This window comes from Lactuca sativa, chromosome 7, assembly GCF_002870075.4.
Source record: "Lactuca sativa cultivar Salinas chromosome 7, Lsat_Salinas_v11, whole genome shotgun sequence".
NCBI classification, from domain to species: domain Eukaryota; kingdom Viridiplantae; phylum Streptophyta; class Magnoliopsida; order Asterales; family Asteraceae; genus Lactuca; species Lactuca sativa.
Window position 1 is genome coordinate 31,043,013 of NC_056629.2, and position 21,184 is coordinate 31,064,196.

Genomic DNA, 21,184 nt, shown 5'->3' on the forward strand with positions numbered 1-21,184 from the left:
TTTTTTTCTACCATGTTTTTTTCTCAAACAACAATATAATATTACATTATGATTTGCATATTAATTTATCACACTTTGTTATTTTCAATTTCTGTTTTTTTTAACAGCAAAGATTTTGATTTAAAGATAAAACAAAACCAGCAAGAAACTGGACCAAATACAAGAGAGTTGAGACAACTAAAGAGGACCACTAGAAAACAAACAATGAAATGAATAACAGGAGAACTAAAGCAACACCAAAGCACCAGACACGCAATAAAGCAACCAACTTGTGAGACTACTTCAAAAAATAACAATCAACTTAAAAATAACACCAGAGGAGCAAAAAAGCCTTTGAAATGGTGAAGTGGCTTTGAAACCGTGATCTAGAAACAAGCTTAGCAAAGCACCAACGAGCCAACACTACACTACAGCAAACTCCAATAGACCACAATGGCAGCCACCGACTAAGAAACCAATCAGGGGCATAATGGTCAAAATAAACAGGAACCATACAAAAAAGCCCCAACACAGGAAAATGCCTACAAAACTTCAGCAAACTAAGCAAGATACACACACTTAAAACAACCAAACTACCAACAAGCCAACAAAGAACATGGGCATAATTTTCAATTTGGTACATGATGAACAACAAACAATAAAAAGAGTAACATGAGGAACAGCAAAAAGAAAAGGGAAATCCAACACAAAATCAATTTGGTACTATGATGAACAACAAGAATTGAACTTCAATGAATAATAACAATCAATTTCGCACCTTAATTTGGAAGTTTTGTGACATAATTGACCAAGAACAAGCAATAATGCTTGATTATGTGGATGAGGTTGGGTATGAATTGATTCTCCGCTTTTTTATTATTACCTCTTAATTGAAAAATTAAAAGAACCTCTTAAAAATTCTACCTTTTTGTACCCTCATATAATATACATCATACATTTCTTTGTACCCTCATATAATATGCATCTACATTTTGTAGAATGCCTCTTAAAAATGACTTCACTCAGCATCGGAAAAAAAAAAAAAAAAACTGCCCTAGTCCTCGCTTTTCTTCCTTGAAATCACTTCCTTTCTTCTCATCGACGCGCACACACAAACCTCCATTGATCTGCTGCTGTTCCATCCCAGCCATCGCCGGCGTCCTCTCCGCCTCTAGCTCCGACTTCTATGCCACAGTACCTCCGCCTCTACATCCGACGACTTCTACAGGTAATAACGCCTCCACTCTTTTATTCTCATCGATGCACACACACGAACGACTTTTGAAATCAGTGATTACTCAGATGTTATCGTTTTTTGAAACTGTTGATTTTTGCAAGTTTATGTTCCCCTGAATTCAGTGATTTCATAGAAAACTTGTTTTTTTCTTTTCTTTTTTCTGAAATCAGATCTCGTGTTTTTTTTTTTTTTTTGCTGTGAAATCTTGTTTCTCTATTTTTTTTCTGAAATCTTGCTGATTTCTTGTTTCTCTTCGTTTTTATTGTGAAATGTTGCTGAAATATATGAAAAACATTGATGTTAAATCTTGTTTTTTGCTGTTTCTCTTCTTTCCAGCAACAGCAAATGAAGTATTTTTTGATTGGTTGTTTTTCTGAAATGTTGCTATGAAAGTATGCTTATGATTTCTAATAAAAGTTTTGAAAATTTTGGATTAAACTCGCAACAAAATGAAACTTCTGGACTACCCTTCGAGTCCAAACTTGCTAGTTTTGACATACCACATGGACTATTCTTGCAATTTTGTCTTCACAATAACATAACACACATGTAATATAGAAGAATACACACAAGAAAATATGGAAAAATGAAAACAATTATATTATAATTAACCAAAAAAATGAAAGTAGATTGCTATTTTTTTGCATTTCCGTGATTGGGGTAAATGCAATAAATAACAATTTACTTTCAAGTAAAGTTGCCTTTTCTAAAACATTTTTTTGACTTTACATCATACTTGAAAGTATGTTGCTTTTAATTAACAATGATGTTTTAATTAAAATAAAAATAAAAATAAAAATGAAAGTATATTGCTATCATGGTGTTTTGTTGTGTACATTTTAAAAAAATGCATTAAAGGTCCTTAGTACATGAAATTACAGAAATGGATGAAAAAGGGGTAAATGCATAACTAAAAAAATAACAAAATGAAAAGAATGATAGTAGTATATTAGACAAAAAAAATGAAAGTATACTTCTATATTTTCTATTTTTTCCATTATTTGGGTAATTGTAAAAACTTGCAATTTACTTCCCATTTTTGTCTATTAGCATGATACTTACATTATAGAAAAGGATATTAGTTTAAGTGTGGCAAAAAGAAAATAAATAAGATCAAATTGAATTATAGGCAAATCAAAAAGGACATTGCTATTTAGTGCATTTAACACCAAAAATGTGGAAAAATCCCACAAATAATAATGACCAGTTTGAATTATTGGTAAATTAAAAGTACGTTGTTACTTAAGTTAAAGTTTGGTAAAAAATAAATACATAAAATGACTTTGAATTATAGGCAAATCGGAAGTACATTGCTATTTCAATGTCGAATGATATTTGTTAGTAATCATGAAAGTACATTGCTATTTCATGCATGTAACACCTAAAGATAGATAAATGGTATAAATAACATTTTTTGTGTATGTTTACAAGAAAAAAAAAACAAATAGGGTTCTATAAAATAAAATGACAGGAGAGTAGGAGACAAATAATTGTGACATTTGAGCTATTTATACTTATGGTAGGTTCAGTTTAAAAGTATATTGCTATTTCATGCATTTACCATCCAAATGTGGATAAATGCCACAAATACCAATGTACTTTGGTTTTTTGTTAAAAAATAAAAATAAATTGCAACAAACAGAAACAAATAGGTGCGCATTCAATGTAGAATGGTATTTGTTAGTAATCAATTCAGTACATTGGTAATTCATGCATTTACCACCCAAATGTGGATAAATGCCACAAATAACAATGTACTTTTGATTATATATATATATATATATATATATATATATATATATATATATATATATATATATATATATATATATATATATATAGAGAGAGAGAGAGAGAGAGAGAGAGTGATAATGACAAAAGATCTACCTTCCTTTATATAAAATTAAAAAGCTATTTGTCGGATCAATTAGTCAAATTGAAAAAATACGAGTAATGAGTAATTTCATCGTAACCAACAAAATATTTAAATCATTGTCTAGGGGAAAAAATTCTAATCTAAAAATATTACGCAAAAGATACATGCACGCATATGCACAAAACTTATTACATATCTTGAAACGTAAAACATTTTACTATGGAAAGGTCGATTTCGCCTTAAATTGTACTTGCCTTTTCTTTACTCGGTATTGTTTCGTTTTTTTCCCTTGAAACAACTATATTAAAAAATAAAAACTAGGAACTAGTTAGAACAAAAAATTGCATTAAAGCATTATAATGGAAAAGGAAAAAACAAACTTCACTAGGAAGAAGCTAGTCGAATTGCATAGCCGATCCTTGTTCCCTCTAAAAATCACTCGTTCCTCTAGCGAGCCACATGCAACAACCACATTGCTTCCAACTCATTAAAAATTTCGTACATTTTAGGCTTAATGCTTGCACTAATATCGAAGCATCGCCTTGCTAACTTTTCTATAGCTTCTAACTCACTTACAAAACTCCCTATCAACAACTTGTGCATCAAACATAAACATTATGATATCTTCATTTACGACATAAATTCTATAACTAAATTTCTAGATTCAAAATTAGATATAGCCAAAACTGTATTTTTTCTTGTCAACAGTTCCAATAAAACAACCGTAAAACTATAAACATCACAATTTTCTGTGAATCAGACCGTTTGGTAGTAATCTGTATCAATGTAACCAACTGTCTCTTTAACTTGGATATTCTCTTTAACTTGGATATTTAAGTGAGTTTGATATGTTGATATAAACCTGAATAACTTTAGCTTTATAGTTTTCGTCCGAATGTTAGAAGACATCATATCCATATGATATATATGAATGAGGTTGCCGAATAAATAAGTTGCTCTAGCAACCTTTGTAGCTTTTTGTAGTCGTAGGTTTAACGAGAATTAGAACTCATCAGTTGTATTATAAATGAGATCATTGAAACTACCATTTGAGATGAACTCAAAGATGAGTAGTGGGATCTCTGTCTCTAAGCAACATCCTAGTAGTGTGGCCACATTTTTGCATTTATGGGGTTCACTTGTGAGAGGATTACCATTTCATTCATGAAATCTCTATGGCGTAGATCAAAAACTTTGGACTTTTTAATGGCTACAGTCCTCCCATTAGTTAACATTCCTTTATACACCATACATTGGCCTCCTTGACCAAGAATTCTATGCACATTGAAATTGTTTGTGGCCTTGTCTAATTCCTCGGTAGTGAAAAGAATAATTTTGTGACCAACTAAACCAATATTTCTTTTTGTTGTTGAAGGAGCAATATCTTTTAATATGTCTGTAATTAAAACCGATTGCAAGAAATCCAGTCTAGGACATGAATCTTGTCCTATGGATATTATATAATCTATGGCTAAAGTTTTACATATTTTTTTAACCCAATAACATTGGTCTATAAGGGTGCGGCGGTATTGTTATTATGGAAACTAGGACCATTATTGCTGACTATGTACCAACTTGAAGCAATGTCACTATAAACAATAGTGGTTGTTGCCAATCTACACTTCGTCTTGACCTTGAGATGCTTACCTCCAATCTAATAGGGTTTGAGAGGCAGAAAAATGGAGATAGAAATTGTAGGCATGTCTTCTTGGTAAATAAAGATTACGCCGTAAGTTTTTCTAACCCATCATCTATTGTCAAGGACCACAAAAATGTTCTGATCACTTATGTGCATATGCAACTATATGTGTTGTACGGTCTTGATTCCATTCCCTTTCAGTATTGGAAAATATTGTGCTTGGACCGAGTGATTTATTGTTGACTGTAACTCGTTTAAGAGTTTATCCATCTGTTGTCAACCACTAGGAGGTGTTGGGGTTTCAACTCAAGCGGACATACAATCATTGTTAATGTACCCAAGACTTCTGATTGTCAGAATACAGTCCAAAATAACAAGCTTCTCCTAAGGAATACTCCTTTTCGTTTTTCCATTTTGTATAACATATATGTGGTTGAGGGTGTGTCAATGCTGCCATCATCGAGAATGATGGGACTATTATCAGTGGTTGTTCAACAACAAAATGCAGTCCAAAATTGCGTGCCTAGAATAACACCTAGTGATATTTTTCTTCTATTAATTTGACAATCCAATACCTAACCTTGGTAGGCGTAATAATAGTGCCCCTACTTGCTTTACAAATTTGGTAGTCTACTGGAACTTCAAAATCAAGGTTGCGTGTCCACACAAGTTTTGTCGTAACCGACAAGTTCCATCTGCTTGCCTTTTCAAGCTTGTTAGATGTAAAGTAAATGAGTTGCGATTATAAGGAATCATAGTTTGGCAACATACGATACCAAATCATTTTTTTTTGTGTCGCTAGAAGTGTCATTGCCATTATCGCAAGTTGAATAATAGTCCCATCCTTCTCCATGATGGCAACATTGCCACACCACTCAATTACGAATATGTTGTACAAACTAGGAAAACAGAAAGAAGTTTTGCTTAGGAGAAGCTTGCTATTCTGGATTGATTGTATTTTGGCAATTAGAAGGCTTGGGGACATTAACAATAATTGTATGTAAGCTTGAGTTGAAACTCAACACCTTAAAGTGGTTGAAAGTAGGTAGAGATAAACTCTTAACGAGTGACAATCAACAATAAAGCACTCAGTTTAAGCAAAACATTTTTCAATACCAAAAGAGAATGGAATCAAGACCTAACTACACGTATAGTTGCAACTCCACGTAAGTGATATCAGAACATTTGTGTCGTCCTTGAAAATAGACGGGCTAGAAAACTTGTGACGTAATATTTATCTACCAAGAAGGCATGCCTACAAATTTTATATCTATTTTCTTGCCTCTCCGACACTGTTATATCGAAGGTAAATGACTTAAGGTCATAACGAAGTTCATATCTCCAATAACCACTGTTGTTTATAGAGTCATTGGCACAAGTTGTAACACATCAAGCGACAACAATCCTATTTTCCATAATAGCAACACTGCCACACCCCTCAAAGAACATGTTATTGGAATCCAGAAAATATGTAAGGGATTTTGCCATGGCCGGTCTTTAGGTCAAGATTTCTATCCTAGACCAGATTATTGTAATCATATTTATTTACAGACATATTAAAGTATATTGCTCGTTCAACAAGAAAAAATTATTGGTTTAACTGCTCACAAAACCATTCTTTTCACTGCTGACGAATTGGAGAAGGTCATCAACAATTTTAATGTAGGTAGAGTTCTTGATCGAGGAGTCCAATGTTTAGTTTATAAAAGTTTGCTAACTAATGGAAGAATTGTAGCTATAAAAAGTTTGTTGGGTTAATCAGTTTTGGTATAGGAAAGTTGCCTTTTATTAGTTCTCAGTTTTAGATTAGGAGTCAAAGTCTTTTATTTTATTGTTTTAGAAGTTTGAGTAGGTTTCAATTTCTTAGTATAAAATAGGTGTCAAGGGTCATTAGTTTTATTTTAAATTTAAGTACTTACGTTTTAATAAAAACTTTGTGTGCAAGTCAATAACTTCTTCACCTATTTTATTCTGTGTTTTGTTTCTCCTTTATACACTAGAAATTTTTCTAGTTTATTTTTTACACTTGGTATCAGAGAGCGGTTTCGTTGAAGGGGGTGTGATTCGAGGTTAATTACAGTTAACCCCAGTTTCTTTTAATTGGGTTTGTGAGAGACTAACCGGAGGTGCAGAATAAACGGACGTGAAGACGTCAAAGCGGGTGGCTTTGATTCGGTTCGTTTTGCGGGTGACGCAAGACGGTAAAGGTGGTTGTGACCTTGTCTTGTTGTCCGGTGGAAGAGTGCTTTCGGAACAAGCTTGATTAAAGAAGTCGTGATTAAGGAGAAAAGGATGTCGTCGGTTAAAGAAGGAGGTTTGTTGACATATCAAGTTCCAGTTTTGACTCCAACGAATTATCTGGTGTGGGCGGTCAAAGTCAAGTCGATTGTGGATGCACATGGCATATGGGAGACGGTCGAACCGAAGACGTTAGATAAAGCACCAGATCAAAAGAAGTCAAAACAAGCTCTTGCCTTTTTGTTTCAAGCGATACCCGAAGACATGGTGTTGCAAATGACGAGTTACAACGACCCAAAGCAAGTGTGGGATGGGCTAAAAACACGGTATTTAGGAGTGAATCGGGTGAGAACGGCTCGACTTGCAACCTTAAAAAGGGAGCTTGAAAGTTTACGCATGAAGGATGGTGAAATGGTTGATGATTTTGTGACAAAATTATCCGGTTTAGCTTCAAAAGAAAGGAGTCTTGGATATGAGCTTGAAGAAGGTGATTTGGTAAAAAGGTTACTAGATTCGATGCCTAAGTCGTTTCTTCAAATTGTGGCTTCAATAGAGCAATGTTTCGAGTTGGATTCAATGTTATTTGATGAAGCGGTTGGTAGATTGAAGGCATATGAGGAGCGTATAAGAGGAACCGAGAGAGTGGAGGACACTCAAGGTGGGTTGTTGTTGGCTAGTGAGGAAAAGTCACATGTTTGTAAGCATTGTGGCTATGGACGTTCAAATCGGGATGACTTTGGACGTGACCGGGGAAGAGGTCGGGGGTCCAGGAAAAGTCGAGATGGTAATGAACGTGTCTGGGATAAAAGTCACGTAAGATGTTACAAATATGGTGAGCTTGGTCACTATAAAAACGAGTGTCCTAAATGGGAAAAAGAAGAAGCGGGTCTAATCGAAGAGGAGTCGACATTGTTTTGAACGACGAGTGGCTCGTATGACAAATCCGATTAAGGGGGTGATTGTTGGGTTAATCGGTTTTGTTATAGGAAAGTTGCTTTTTATTAATTCCCAGTTTTAGATTAGGAGTCAAAGTCTTTTATTTTATTGTTTTAGAAGTTTGAGTATGTTTCAATTTCTTCTAGTATAAAATAGGTGTCAAGGGTCGTTAGTTTTATTTTCAATTTAAGTACTTACGTTTTAATAAATTTTTTTTGTGCAAGTCAATAACTTCTTCACCTATTTTATTCTTTGTTTCGTTTCTCCTTTATACACCAGAAATTTTTCTAGTTTATTTTTTACAAAGTCAAGGGTTGTTAATCTACACCATTTAAAAGACTTCATCAATGAGATGATTATTTATTCGTAACTAAACCACATAAATGTGGTCACAATACTTGGATGTTGCTTAGAGACTGAGGTCCCACTTGTCATCTTTGAGTTCATCTTAAATGGTAGTTTGAGTGACCTCATTCATAATATATAAACAACTTAAATAACAAAAATAAAAGAATTAAGTATGTACTATAAATAATAAAACAATGATACCAGACTTCCTTTTACAAACATAAAGCAAAATAATGTTTATTAACTCTCTTTATATATACATGCAAGATCAATGGAGAACTAAATTACAGAAACCAACAAACTTTTTTATGTGCAATGATTTTGGGTACCAATTTCATATGTGCATGTACATATGCATATCTACGAGAATTGTAAAAAATTTAAAAAAAGGAATTTATATACATGGACAATATCCACATTTTTTTTAAATGTGCATATGAACAAAAAAATATGAATATGCATCAAAAATACATTTTTTAAATATTGATTTTGAAAAATAAGGAATTGTTTAGTTGATTTGAAAAAAAAATTAAAAATAAGAAATATATATATATATATATATATATTTTTTTTTTCAAATCAGTGAAATTATTCCTTATATTTCGAACTTTATATTTAAATTTTTATTCAAAAAAATAAATTTTTAATACATATTCATATTTTTTGTGTGCATTTGAAAAACATATGTTCATGTGCACATTAACATTTTAAAAAACATTTTTAATGCTTTATATGCATAAAAATAATCATATATGCATATGCTGTAACGACGTAAATTTTCAACCAAAATTTCATTTTTAAAACACAATAAACCACCTGTCATATTTTCTTAAAACTCACAAGTAACAAATTATCAACACATTTTAAAAAATGTTTATCACAAATCCAGGATCCTCCAAAGACATATCTCCAACTTAGATGTGCGTACAATCAAGCTGGCGCCCTCCCGCGGTCCTGATAAGAACCTGAAACACGTAACACACAACACGGTAAGCACGAAGCTTAGTGAGTTCCTCAATATACCACATACAACACATTAGCCACTCGAGGGTATAACACTGTAAGACCCTCTTGTCGTGGGGACACTCATCCTTTCCTTAACACATACAACATGCATTATCTCGCTCTGCCCTCGCCTCGACCACCAATAGCCCTGGCCTCATGTGTCCGCACCGTAGATCTCCATAACCAATTCTCTAACCGCACTTGAACGGATCGCTGATCCCCTCAATAAAATACCTAATTCTCCCCCACTCAGGGTTCGAACCATCATCAATTGGCATGCCAACAATCTATTTCGTAGACTGTTTCACCAGGTATGTCACACTTAACTCTTGAAACGTATTACGTAATCACTCAAGGACCTTCCCAATGGAACCAAGCAATCTCTAAATATCTTGTCTCTGACCAAAAATCTCGAAATCCTCCCAACGTGACTGCCTCTAGTCATCTAGAAGCCTCAGACTGACACACCGTAGGGTACCTCACTGTTCTGAGTTAGTCCTGATTCTTGGTCCGGAAATAATACACTATCACGTACTTAGTCACTGACTCCTTGATCAGCCTCCCAATGCGGGAATAATCATAAAAGCAAGAGACCTCACTCTCATAGCCGATACATAACTTAGACAACGAAAGCCACCACCCAAAATATGCTCCTCTTGATTACGTGACATTGCCGCTAACACATGCCCTACTATACTCAAATAGGGTATATCATTGTCCTTGATCATCTCAGTCACCACTGATGATCCTCTCTTACTATAATACTACCTTGCGGTAGACATACTGCCTAGATACTGTTGTGAAAGATCGCAACCAATGCTACCCCACACGGTTTACCCCCAAGCTCAGAAGTCTCAATATTTCTTCTGCTTCTCACGGGAAACGAAAATAGCACAACTCTGGTCACAGAAAGTGACATCTCCTCTATCGGCCGATTGCTCAATTCAGACCGTAATCCTCCATAAATCAGCAATATTTGCCTCATTTCCTCCCTTTGTTCAGTCATCATTGTCTGAATCATGGCTTGTACTCCAGCCATGGTGATGGGTTCTGGTGTAGCTCCTGCCATAGGCACCTGTTCCATCACTTGGGGTTGAGGTTGTTGGGTTCTGCTTGCATTACCAGCTCCACTTCGAGTTCTTGCCATTTCGATCTATATGCCAAATAAGGCGAATTTAGATCTTTCTCCTCGATAGATATTTGAATTCTCCTTATCACTCTGAAACGTTTACATGTTAGTTTTAATATCGTAATCGTACACTTAGAATCCTACACACATAAGGTTTCCAGATCCGGTCGGCAACAGACCATAGATCCGAACAAATAATGGCATATATGGCAAACATGTAACATTTAGCACATAAAATCATTTTAGGCATCTTTCCTAAAATAAACTAGTGCTCGTGTCCAAAATATGGCAGACACTCATCTCATAATCATCACTTAGCATTCTAAGTTTAAGTCTAGAAATCCTACAAGTTCCTACTTCGCTTAAACGAATGCTCTGATACCAACTATAACATCCCCTAATTTCTCGGCCAGAAAAGACCGATTTAATTTATGCTTTTAAAATAAGGTCACTGTAATCCTTTTAAAAGATGTTGCGGAATTTGTCCCGAAAACAAAACATGATAAAATTTATCAAAACCTTTCTTTAAGAAATATATATATTTTCATTTTATATCAAAACCTAGAGATGTCATGTTCCGATACAGATCAAAAGCATAAACAAGACATTATAAGCCTTACAACAGTTATTTACAACTACTGGCCTATAATCCAAAAATCTCTCATCATCATCCAACTATGCTCGGGGTCCACTACATGTAATATAAAAAGCTGAGTGGGTCAGGCTTGGAAGCCTGGTGATCATATAGGGTTTTCAACCCACAATAAATAATAAACTTACTAAGTTCATCAATCAACCATAAATTTATTAATTTCATCAACCAAAAATAACCCTAATTACCCATTCCCGTTATCCTCACTTTACGTCCCTAAAACAACTATCACAAGGGACCTAGCCTAAGGATTTTCATTAGGGGGACAACATTGCTTCGGGGGTTCCTCAACAATTTATGTCAAATAAGGCAACCATCGGGGTGACAACACTGCTTTACTCAACAATTTATGTCAAATAAGGCGACCAATGGGGTGACAACATTGCTTTCCTCAACAATTTATGTCAAACAAGACAACCAATAGGGTGACAACATTGCTTTCCTCAGCAGTTTATGTCAAACAAGACAACCAATGTGGTGACAACATTGTTTTCCTCCACAATTTATGTCAAATAAGGCAAACATCGAGGTGACAATATTGCTTTCCCTCAACAATTTATGTCAAATAGGCACGAAGTCACATCGTCGCCAAGGTTTATACAACAGACACTAAGTCCATAGCCGCCAACGTGCTAAATCCATAGCTACCAACGTACACCTATACTGTACTAAATTCGTAGATACTAATGTACATCTATATCATACTTTTATACCTCATTCTTTATCTACCCATGTTTTACCCAACATATTTGAATAATATATATATATATATATATATATATATATATATATATATATATATATATATATATATATATATATATATATATATACATTTTAAATCATTTTAAACATGTATAAAACATTCATTCAACATCCATCTCAAATAAACAAACAACATATATACACATAGCACGTATTTTATATAAAATAATTCATATCTATGTGTAAGATGAAAGTGACTATACACTCACTTGATTTAACGATAATCGGGCAACAGGTCGTTTCCTGAAACAATCGTTTCAAAAAAACCAGGAGTTTTATTGAGAAATCGGGCTCAGCGAGGGTTGGACTTCAAAACCGAAAAGTTAAATTTTTCGGGCTTCTCGGAAACTTCGGGGCGTGTTTCGGGCGTTGGAATTTATCCCGGGGCTTCGGGGGAAGTTGAAATAGCAAAAATATGAAATTAGGGGTGAAAAATGGCAAATTTCCAAAGTTACACCGGAGGGTTCGCACCCTTCTATTTATAGGGAGAGGCTTCGGACTGTGGAGGGTAGGTGGCGCAAGATGGCTCGCATGCGAGGCTTCAGGTGGCTCATACGAGGTTCGGACATGCGAAGACACGCGTCGACTTCGGATTGGACCTGTGCTTCGGATGCGAGGGTTGCGACACACGGGTCAGACACGGGGCAACTTCTGATTGGACCGAACCTCGGACTCAAGAAGAACGTGACACGCCTCGCCAGGTGGCCTCGGATGACTCAGCAAATCGGACTCGTGGCGTGCTACGAGCGAGGGTGACGTGGCCGAAGCATGACCATGCGTTATTTCTTGGATTTTGGGATTTTCTCAATTTTTGTGTCCCGAACTTCTAAAATTTATAACTTTCGCGTACGGGCTCCGTTTTTGACGTTCTTTATATGCACGCGTAGGTAAAATTACGCTCTACAACTTTCGTTTAGACTTCGTCGGCTAATTTTGAATTTAATTTTTATATTATAATTTTTAACAGTCCGGGACAGGAAATCCGTTAAAATATCATAACTTCTTCCTCCGACGTCCGTTTTCGTCTGTCTTTTTACCGTTGTACTACTATTGACGAGACCTTCGATTTTTGTTTAGGTTGTGTCGGCTAAAAATCACTCGATCTAAAATTCGAGTTTTTTAGCTGTCTACTGCTATGCTGAAACTTAGAAAAATCATAACTTCCTCATACGAAGTCAGATTTGGGAGTTCTTTTTATGCATACTCTCGGTTTAACGAACACTACGACTTTCATTTAGATCACTAAGGCTAAAAAGTAGTTTATCAAAAACGTACTTTTTACGTCATTCGGCACCGTACCGGTTTTGTCGCGAAACTTCAACGGGTCATAACTTCTTCGTTATAACCAAAATTTTCATTTTTAAAACACAATAAACCACCTATCACATTTTCATAAAACTCACAAGTAAAAAATTATCAACACATTTTAAAAAAGTTTATCACAAATCCAGGATCCTCCAAAGACATATCTCTAACTCGGATGTGTGTACAATCAAGTTGGCGCCTTCCCGTGATCCTGATAAGAACCTGAAACACAAAACACACAACACGGTAAGCACGAAGCTTAGTGAGTTCCCCAATATACCACATACAACACATTAGCCACTCGAGGCTATAACAATGTAAGACCCTCCGGTGTATGTGTCTTAGTGGGACCCTCCAGTCCCATAGCTCGTTGGACCCTCTGGCCCGGTCTGGTTGGGACCCTCCAGTCCCATATCTCGTTGGACCCTACGGTCCGGTCTCAGTAATACATAGTATAGCATATATTTCACACGGATAAATGCACGACTTAAGTAAGTACATAAGACCTTCCGGTCACACATAAATACCACTCTAGGTAAAGTATAATGAGAAGACTCACCTCGCAAGCAGGTGAGCAATTAACCTCGCGCTCGGATCTCGAACTAGCCTCCGCCTAACACAAAGGATGAATCTCTCTAAATAATATTCTTTTCACGACTCAAATAATCGAAGGCTATTCTTTCTCTCTATAACTCTTTGAAGTGGATAAAAGGCCTCCATGGTCTCTATTACTCATGTTGACCAATACCCCAAAGTCAATAGAAGTCAAACTCGAGTCAACAGTCAATGTTTGACCCTACTCATCGATTGCACTCTTGCGACTCGTCGAGTCCCATCGTATCCTCAGAAGTCTCAAAAAGTCCAGCTCAACTCGTCGAGTTGACCCCCAACTCGCTGAGTTATCGCACAATCAAACCATCAGGACAAACCCTCACCGACTCGTCGAGTCAGGCCATGGACTTGGCGAGTCCCTTCGATCAGATTCTTTATTCAGACGATTTAAGGAAGATCCATCACTCTAAACACTAGATCTACCATCCTAAGGGTCGGTTATCACGTAAAGTTGCAAGCTTTACGTTTAACATGACATATAAGGCTCATAATGCCAAAACATGCTCCCACAACGGCTAGATGCACAACAAAGCTCGGATCTTTGGTCTCTCAAGTCCTTCTACAGTCCAGATTTGAGGTTTCAACCTCATGATATGCTCAAATAACTCATTGTCAAGAATGGATGGGAGAAAACCCTCAAAATCTCCCTAAACTAAGATCTCACAAAGGAAAGGTCAAGATAGGAGCTTTTTACCACATACAACACATTAGCCACTTGAGGCTATAGCACTGTAAGACCCTCCGGTCTATGTGTCTTAGTGGGACCCTCCAGTTCCACGACTTGTTGGACCCTCTGGTCCGGTCTGTTTGGGACCCTCTAGTCCCATAGCTCGTTAGACCCTCTAGTCCGGTCTGGTTGGGACCCTCTAGTCCCATAGCTCGTTAGACCCTCTGGTCCGGTCTCAGTAACACATAGTATAGCATATATATCACACAGATAAATGCACGACTCAAGTAAGCACATAAGACCTTCTGGTCACACATAAATACCATTCTAGGTAAAGTATAGTGAGAAGACTCACCTCGCAAGCAGGTGAGCAATTAACCTCGTGCTCGGATCTCGAACTAGCCTCCGCCTAACACAATGGATGAATATCTCTAATTAATACTCTTTTCACGACTCAAATAACCGAAGGCTATGCTTTCTCTCTTTAACTCTTTGATGTGGATAAAAGGCGATTTTACCTCTCCATGGTCTCTATTACTCATGTTGACCAAAACCCAAACTCAACAGAAGTCAAACTCGAGTCAACAGTCAATGTTTGACCCTACTCGTCGAGTGCACTCTTGCGACTCGTCGAGTCCCATCGTATCCTCAGAAGTCTAAAAAAGTCCAGCTCAACTCGTCGAGTTGACCCCCAACTCGCCGAGTTATCGCACAATTAACCCATCAGGACAAACCCTCATCGACTGGTCGAGTCAGGCCATGGACTCGGCGAGTCCCTTCGATCAGATTCCTCATTCAGAAGATTTAAGGCAGATCCATCACTCCAAACACATATCTACCATCCTAAGGGTCGGTTGTCATGCAAAGCTGCAAGCTTTACGTTTAAACATGACATATAAGACTCATAATGCCAAAACATGCTCCCACAAGGGCTAGATGCACAAAAGCTATACTCTAGCCCAATAAAGCTTGGATCTTTGGTCTCTCAAGTCCTTCTACAGTCCAGATCTGAGGTTTCAACCTCATGATATGCTCAAATAACTCATTGCCAAGAATGGATAGGAGAAAACCCTCAAAATCTCCCTAAAGTAAGATCTCAGAAAAGGAAAGGTCAAGATAGGAGGTTTTTACATTTGCACTGAAGCTAACCACTGGAGAACTCTAGATCTATAGCTCCTCCTTAATCAAACACACCAAGCTCTCCAAATCTCCTTCAAAGGATGTACAAAACCAATAAAATTAGCTCCGCACTCACTCTCTATCTCTAATGGTGATTAAGGTTTGCTCTCAGGGGTGTAGGGTAACTGGTGAGCCGCAAATGGGGATATAAGTTCCCTTAAATAGTCCCCAGACCTGGGGATTTAGGGTTTCCCACTCAGCGTCTACTCGGCGAGTCGACTCTTGGACTCGTCGAGTAGACTACTAATCCCACGTGGCCATCCGCGACTCTACTCGACGAGTTAGACTCACAACTTGTCGAGTCGCCCTAATAACTCTCAAAATAAACACATAATTAATATACCTGGAATTCCGGATGTTACATATGCATATGAACCAGTATATACATATACATAAAAATAAATATATACATTAGGTAATTAAATACATATGATTATGCTTATGTATATGAATAAAAATAAGTATATGACATACATATTCATATAAGAATAACTATATGCATATGCATATGCATAATATGATATATGTTTAAGAATAAGTATATGTCTATTCATAAGTATATGCATATGTATATGAATAATTGTATGTATATGCCTATACATAAAAATAAGTACTTGCATATGCATATGAATAAGTATATGCACAAAAATAAGTATATACATATAAGGAATTAAATACATATGATTATGCTTATGTATATACATATGCATATGCATAAGAAGAAGAAATATATGGCATGCATATTCATAATAAGCATATGCCTAAGAATAAATACATGCACATACATATGGATAAGTATATACATAAGAATAAGTATATGCATAAGAAATCAAATACGTATGATTATGCTTATGTATATGCATAGGAATAAGTATATGGCATTTAAATATTCATATGCATATGAATAAATATGTACATGCATATTCATAAGTATATGTATATGCATAAGAATAAGTATATGCATATGCATATGAATAAGCATAGACAGATGCATAATAAAAAATATATGCATATGCATAAGAATAAATATATACACAAGGCAAATAAATACATATGATTATGCTTATGTAAATGCATATGCTTATGCATATAAGAATAAGTATATGACATATACATTTTTATAGGCATATGAATAAGCATATGTCAATGCATATGATATAAATATGAAAACACCTATTTTTTTGGTTTACACAAACATTATCATATATACCTCTATAAAGAAATAATATGTATAATATTTTTTTTATACAAGTTTTACACAAATGTTATCATATATACCAATTATTTATATGGCATAATATTGTATAAACCACTTATTTATAAATGTTTTACACAAATGTTATCATATATACCTCTATAAATACATAATATGTTTTTTTATAAATACAATTTTTATATGCATAAATACGTTTTTTATATGTATCAAATGACCTTATAAATGTATAGAAATGTCTTTAAAATGTTTAAAAGCATCTTTATAAATGTAGAATCACATAATAAAACGATTCTATACAGGTATAAAACGTATATATATATATTTGAGAATATATGTATACATTTAAAAACGAATTTTATACATTAAAAACGAACCAAAGTAAGCAAGCACCAATATAAATATGCATAAATGCATGTCGTATACATAGAAATATGAAATAAATGCATACTAATACTTAGTCATATGTACAAATACATATAATTTTATCTTTTATACAATATAAACCATATAAATAGGTATTTTTATATTTATATGTACACAATATGTTCTTATTGGAAATAAATATATATTTATACCTACTAGAATTGATAATTTATATTGGGATCCTTAAACTATTTATAAACAATGGGACTGGTCATTGAAGGTTAGGTTAAACACCAAAGAAGCTTTATTTCACAAATAAATGATTGTGTAGCTGTTGTTCAAGATATATGGAACTCCACAATCTCTTTTTATTTATTTATTTTTCTAAATTAATTCCGAGACTGTTAATACACATTGAAATTGATGATGGAATCTCAGGATAGAGAACCTTATAGTTTCCATTATGTATTTGAATTGAGATTCATGATTCCGAAGTAGTGAAATACTTTTTTTGGTTATTATAGACATAAAAGTCATGTAATTGAATGTAAGATATTTGAAAGTAATAGAAAATGTTAGATGTTCCATACCATTAAAGGGTATCAAATGGAAATTAAAGAAATGAATAACAATGTACTTAACAGTCCTTGATTTGTAACAAAATACCGCCTATGTAAGACTTTTGAAAGTAATAGCATCCTATTTCTGTTTAACCAATAATAACAACATATTTTCAGTTTTATTCCGTAGTAAACTGCCTTATAGTTTTTAGGATAAGATTTTTTTAATCCTTTTGTGAAATACGCTTTTGTAAACACAAGTAGGGCATGTCTACCCAAATTAATATCATCAAGTTATATATTAATTAAGATAAGAAATATATAGGTAACCTAAAAAACTCCATTGGATTTTTTTATGACAAATAGGAATATTACGATATACTTAGTTGAAACTCAATGTAGTAACACTACTAGAAACTTGAGTTTCAGCTACCGAGTTATTCTCTAGCAAAATTTAGACTTATAGCTAGGGAAATACGACAGATCTACCATGTTTTTGATAAATATTTTACTTATTTAACATATGGAATATTAGTGAGGATTTACCGAGGGATCAGCTACGGATCTCGCAAAGATTTAACGATGCACCAATATTCCTCGCTAATCACTCGAAAAATGAAGGCGCTTAGCTAGGGTTCAACGAGGGATAAAAACATTGTGCCACCTGACCCGTTTAGCGAGAGAACGACGACGGAAACAAAATTTGGGATACACGCGTTTTGTTTTTTCTATCGCCAATCGCTCGCGCTGAAACTGGCACAACCCAGTTCCATCTTCACGATGGTGGTGTAACTTTCCTTCCCTCCAGCTTTATCACTCTTGACTCTGGAGTAAGTTCCCTTCATCTCTGTTCCGGTTCTGCTTTATCTCACCATCTCTGTTCGAACATATGAAGACACTACTCACCCGATTCCGGCAACCTCCACATCTTTAAATTTGAAACTATTCTTAATTTACATTCGTTAGGGTTTAATTTACCTTCCGGTTCAGGTAAATCTCATCCCTCTTAGGTTAGTTTTAGTTCAATTTCACAATATACTTCGTTAGAGTTTAATTTACCTTGAAACTTTTTGGTTATTGTGTTAGGGCTACCATCGCTTGCATCTATATAAGAATAGACACTTAGAATTAGAACTTGAGTTAGGGCTTGATTAATCTAGTTTCTCAATTTTCATGCAATTCCGAAGAGCTACAGCAGCTTCGTTCTCCCCAGATTTAATCATCACAACACCAGGACAATCCAACAATTTGATATTCTTGTCTACTTGAACTTCTTGCATTGTTCTTGTTAGACCTGGTGTAGCCCCAACATTGGCAACATGACATCTTTTCAAGCTATTAATTAGACTGCTCTTGCCTACATTAGGCAAGCCAACTACACCCACAGTAATCGACTTTTTAATCTGCATCAAATTTGGCGTACGCCACCAGTAAAAAAAAACTTATAAGTTAACACCACATGAAAAAACAAGATAAAAAGGTTGAAATGTCTACATCATGGCTTCTTGAGTAATTCTTGACTTTTTAATCGACTTTATAAGAGTTTCTGCTCCTAGACAATCACTTGTTTGTAAAAGATTAGTCGTCTTTTTTGCAGCCTTTGAGGATTTCCATCCCAGATTAGATTATGCTTATTTGTTAATTTCTAGACTTTATAAGAGTTTCTTACATTATCTGCTCTTGTTTGTAGGATGCAGACCTTATTATGCTCGCTTTGGCTACACATGAACTCCATTTTTCCATTTTGCGAGAGGTTCTTGTTTAACTTCTTGTAAATTGTGCTTATTTGTTAATTTCTAGCGCAGTACTTTTTGACAATCAATTCTAATAATTCTAAGTTCTTGTATTGTCAAAATGTTCTTGCAGAAGATAAGTCAAAAACAAGTCACTCATCTGTGTTGTTTCAAGCTGGAAATTTCGAAACCAATGTGATGAAATGTAGAGGATGGTTCAAACAGGCAGTTGACTATATATTAACATTTTACTTTCTTTTAATTCCTTGTTAATACAGGCTAATCCGTTTTTCCTGTGCTTCTGCTAGTTTGACCTGAACCGTGATAAAGTTGATATAAGTCAACAGATGAACAGCCTTGATATTACAGCTGTTGGAAAGCCAAAGTGGTTTGTGAGGAAGCCGCATCAGGTAATTAAGGAGTCAAATGTGCATGATGGATTAAACATGAGCTAGGAATTGGTATCTATGTTGTATGTAGTTCTAATGTTAGTTTTATTGTGTCTTTTTACTGCAGTTTCTTCATGTTTGGATACTGAGATAATATCTTAACCTTGATTTGAGATCCACAAATGTGCCTGAAAAATTTGAATATGATATTGAACGACTGATTGACGATTTCATATTCATATGCTTTTTCGGTGGAAATGATTTTCTTCCGCATATGCCAACCTTGGAAATTCATGAGGTTTGAATGCTTTTTCCTTTTAGTTCGGTTTCAAGAAATTTTGTGATGATGAAAAAGTACAAAGATGAAAATTTTCTAAGGGTTTACCAAAAAAGTGTATTGAAATGTTCATGAAACAACTAAATCATTGTGGCTTTTGTGGTCGAAAACCCCAATTCTAAATTTTATCATTCTTGATCAGGGTGGTATTAATTTTTTGATTCATGTGTACAAGCAAGAGTTCAAGAACCTTGGAGGGTATCTTGTGAATATGGAAAAGGTAATTAGTGGTGGAATTAATGTAAATAAAAACTTTAGTTTCTCATCCATGACCCTAGAAGAGTCTATTTTTGATCTATAAGACTCATTCTTGACGATGTATATAGCATTAGTTTCTATGGTTTTGAATTGTTGAAAAATGGAAAAAGGTGTATGATAAGAAAGGAGGGTACATCAAACTAAAAAGGGTTGAAAAGTTCATCCTTGCAGTGGGCGCATACGAAGATCAGATTTTCAAGAAGAGATCAGCAATCCGTGAAAAAAGCAAACTTCGACGATTTCTTTATTTTTAATTTCCTTACAAATTCATAAATATACTTTTGCAATTAATCTTTTGTCTAGAGTGGTAATAGAGAAGAGGAGTTGTTTCCTGTGATAAGTACTCATAATCAGAAGGGTTCGTCTGTTGGTTCTGATGTTTGTTCACCATACACCGAAAAATTACCTGATCATGATGTGCAAGTATGATGTATTGTTGATCCCTACTTTCTTTCTCTATCATTTTTGTATCTTTCCAAATAATATATTTGAGCTATATGACATGTCTTTTTCTTGTTTGCTCAGATGGCCGAGAATACAAAAGCTGCTCAGATGATCGAGAAGACAAAAGCATTGAATGAACAATTAAAATCTTACTATCGTGAGATATCGGATGTTTTCAGAAACGGTCTTCTTTCAGACATGGTATGCACCGTTGTTGTGAGCTTTCCTTCTTTTCAGGCTGTAGATTACCACAACTAAGCAGCGGTTAAACTAAATTTTGTCAGGTGAAACTGGGTACTCCTGGGTGGAGAAAACGG

At 35.1% G+C, this 21,184-nt stretch overlaps 1 long non-coding RNA gene across 5 annotated transcripts; it reads left to right on the forward strand.

Moving 5' to 3' along the window:
* Positions 1-1,005: 1,005 nt before the first annotated feature.
* LOC111884659 (uncharacterized) lies at positions 1,006-21,171 on the forward strand. 5 transcript variants are annotated; one of them, XR_006184783.2, is made up of 8 exons: positions 1,006-1,207; positions 9,143-9,242; positions 19,397-19,459; positions 19,573-19,849; positions 19,956-20,126; positions 20,308-20,853; positions 20,949-21,068; positions 21,152-21,171. It is a non-coding gene; the product is annotated as an uncharacterized LOC111884659 (long non-coding RNA). The 5 variants fall into 5 exon arrangements; XR_002847842.3 differs by lacking the exon at positions 9,143-9,242 and having other exon boundaries at positions 1,008-1,207; XR_006184785.2 differs by lacking the exons at positions 1,006-1,207; positions 9,143-9,242 and adding an exon at positions 18,221-18,536.
* The last annotated feature ends 13 nt before the right edge of the window (positions 21,172-21,184 follow it).